The sequence below is a fragment of the Elephantulus edwardii genome, unplaced genomic scaffold (assembly GCF_000299155.1).
Source record: "Elephantulus edwardii isolate Elephantulus edwardi_28Jun2011 unplaced genomic scaffold, EleEdw1.0 scaffold00137, whole genome shotgun sequence".
Taxonomy (NCBI): domain Eukaryota; kingdom Metazoa; phylum Chordata; class Mammalia; order Macroscelidea; family Macroscelididae; genus Elephantulus; species Elephantulus edwardii.
The window spans coordinates 5,741,666-5,745,492 of NW_006399887.1; positions in this window are offsets into that span (position 1 = coordinate 5,741,666).

Here is a 3,827-nt window from a genome sequence, read left to right on the forward strand (position 1 = left end):
CTTCACCTTCTCTGAGGATTTGACTTGATGTGCATTGATGCACTATGTTTAATTTATCTGGTTAAGAGTCTGCCTCTCTTTCACCTACTCTCCACCTTTTCAAGCATGCTGTCCCTCTCCAAGGAATAGCCTCTTCTAGCAACATGCCCAAAGTATGTGAGATGAAGCTTTTTCATCTTTGTCTCCAAGGAGCACTCTTACAGAACCTTCTCCAAGACTTATCTACTTATTCTTTTGACAGTCCATGAGATATTCATTACTCATCCCCAACACCATAGCTGAAAGGCATTAATACTTCTTCTCTCATCCTTAGTCATTGTTCAGCTCTCAAATTCATAGCAAATGAATGAAAAAAAACATGACCTCAATAGGTGCACCTTAGTTCTCAAACTGACATCACTTCTCTTTAGCACTCTGGAGAGATATTTGACAGCAGATTTCCCAATGAAACTCATCTTTTGATTTTCTGACTCGCTGGTGCCAAGGATATTGATTATGGATTCAAGCAAGATGAAATCACTGGCAGTCTCAATTTTTTCTCCATTTATCATGATACTCCCACTTTGCCCCATTTGAAAATCCTTTATTTTCTTGATTTTGAGATGCAATCAATATCGAAGGCTGCAATCCTTGACCTTCTACAGCAAACACTTCAAGTTCTCCTCAATTACAGAGAGTAAGATTGTATCATCTGCATAACACAGGCTGTTGGTGAGTCTTCCTCCAATCCTGATGCCACATTCTTCTTCATAAAATCCAGCTTCTCAAATGATCGATTTTAACAGCTTTGTGCATCCCCTGTGCACAGCTCTAGGCTGTGATTGTAACTTGCCTTGACTAATATCATGCAGTAGTGATAACATTCTGTGACATACAAAACTTGATCTTAAGAAGTTAGAAACTTCAGTCTGATTCTTTAAATGTTTGCTTTGGGAGAAACTAATAGCTATGTAAAGAGTTGGTCTATTCTGAGACAATTATGCTAAAAAGAAACTTAAGAAAAAAAGGGAGAGTTTTTCAGTCAACTTCCAGCTGTCTCCTATTTCAGAAAGCTCAGCTGAGTACATGATGCCAGAGTAGATCTGTGGGTGTCCAACTCAGTCAAAGATTCAGGTGATTCCAGACCCAGCCACTACCTACCTGCAACAACATAAGGGATCTCCAGCACCAATTGTCTGGATAAAGCCCTGCCCAACCAGAAAGCTGTGAGATAGCACCATAAGCTGTTGGTTAATGCCAGTATTTTTTGTAGTGATTTGTGATACATCAATAGCTAATTAAAGTAATAGAAAACCAAGAATATAGTAAACCCAAACCCCACTACCACTGAGTTGATTTTGACTAATAGCAATTTTATATTGGGTTTTTTTATATTGGGTTTCTTTTCAGAAGGAGAGTGCCCATCTTTTTGTAGTGAAGCAGCTGGTGGATTTGAACCATTGACCTTTTAGTTAGCGGCCTATCTCTTACTTACTTCATTACAAAGACACTAAATTATTTACTAGTTTCAATTGCAAAATATTAAAATTTTTCTCTATTTGTCTCAGATTTCAGTTGAGGTGGGTTTTTTTGGTTTTGTTTTGTTTTTTTCAAATAATGTAAAATATCACTTAAATAGCTGAAACTGCTAACTCTCCTCTGTGTGATTCCGTTCCTTTTTCTTACTCTATAAATATTCCTAGTATCTTGAACTTGACTGTTATTTTGCACACAGAGTTTTTGTTGTCTTTGATTTATGGTATTGTTGTCAAATGTCATGAAGTTAGTTAGGACTCCTATGGACTTATGTGCAAGAAATGGAAAAAGATTATGACCTGAATCAGATGATCCTTAGTCCTCAAACTTATACCATTACTCCTCAGTAATTTGGAGAGATCCCTAACTGCAGATTTTCCTAGTGCAGTGCATCTCCTTGTTTCCTGACTGCTGATACCAAGAGTGTTAATTGTGGATCCAAGTAAGATGACACTGTGGACCATTTCAGTCTCTTCTCTGTCCACCATGATGTTGCCTACCAGTCCAGAATCTTGGTTTTCTTGTCATTGAGATGCAAGTACGTCTCCCGTACTTTGAGCATATTTTCAGAAGGGACAAATCCTTGGAAAAAGATTCTGTGGAAAGGTGAGAAGGTCGGAGAAAGATGATGGGAAAGGTGAAGAGTCAGAGAAAGAGAAGAAATGTTCAAGGAAATGAATTGCTACAGTGACTGCAACAAAGAGCAAATGTATGAGATATCATGAGGAAGGCACAGGATGCTGCAAGCTTCAGATCCATTGTTCAGAGGAATGTCACGAGTCATAGCAAACTCACAGGTGCCTAACAACAACAAATATCCTTAACAATGTCCATCATTATTTTATGGAGCTTACAAGTCCAAATCATGTTTTTTGCTAAGTTGCATCTCTATAAATAATTTATTTTAAAAAATATTAGTATAAAACTTGTTCCAGTAAGACAGAGGTTAAAACTATCTCAAACAACCAACTTATTCAAACTGCTTCAACTCCAAATATTATCTAAATTTCGTTGTCTTCTTCACCTCGGCCTTCTCACTCTGTTGCCATGTCCTGCAATTTGATGGAAAATCTACAGAAATTCAAAAGTGGTCAAGAGAATGGCTCACTCAGTTGTGGGTAATATAGGCTATACCTGCATGTGGTGGCACAGACCAGTGAATGACAGGCTAGGACCCTGCATTTTGTGCTGTCAGTTCTCAGACTTTCAGAGTTAAGTCAGATGCATTATCCAGAGTGGAAATGACTGAACTTCCAAGACTATTCATTTATTAAAAAATTTAAAAAGGGTCAGAGCTATCTCTAACCATAGGGCCAAGAGATCTGAAAGTGCTGACTTGAGTCTTACCTTTTAGAAAGGGGAGGATTCATGACAGATGCCCCCCTCATCCCATCTCATTAACATAACAGTTAACTCCTCCAGAAGATAGCCTTAACCACAAAGAAACTAGAATTTACAATGCATCTCAAAAAGGCAGCCTGGTGATGAGGAGTTGCACTGCCAATCCAAAGACAATAGATTCTAATCCATCAGCTGCTCTGAGAGAGAAAGATGGGAAATATCTCAGGGAATTGACTACCTCTGAAAATCTTCTAGAGGGTCAACTATGAGTTTATTCTTACATTCATAGATAGCAACAATGGCTGCAAGTGTCAAATCCTTAATTCATGATACCTTAGCATCTTACTATGGAGCTCTGAGAAAGGAGTGTATGGTTACTTCCAGAAATCTTTAGGATGCCATGACTCAAATGCGGTTTTCCATGACATTTTTCTTTGTGCATGTTCTGTCTTTTTTTTTTTTTTAGAATAAGATGCCCTCAGTTGTCTACTTAGGTAGAGTGATAGATCATTTTAATCTTTCTTTTTCTTCTACTAGTTTCTTTACAAAACTAGAATACAAATTCAAACAAATTCTTTAAGTTTCCCTCACACTCCCTCCCATCAAATTGTACAACCCAATGACTGATTAATCCACCCTTTCCCCTGCACATCCACATCCCTCTGCTTCTAGCCTCGCCCACCCCTCCTGGATCCTTATACTCATTCTACAATAACGGTTTTATACAACATTTATCCTTGTGGGACTGAATTAGTTCACTCAACATAATGCTCTCCAGTCCCTCCCAAGTTAGGTAATAATTTATAAAATTATTGCTCCTGGGTGCTGCATAGTATTCCATTGTGTGAATGTACCATAATTTCTCAATCCATTCATTTGTGGTTGGATATTTGGGCTGTTTTCATGATTTTGTGATGATGGATAAATCTCCATTTGTGCCTCTGTTCTCATATTCTCAGCGTATATTCCAA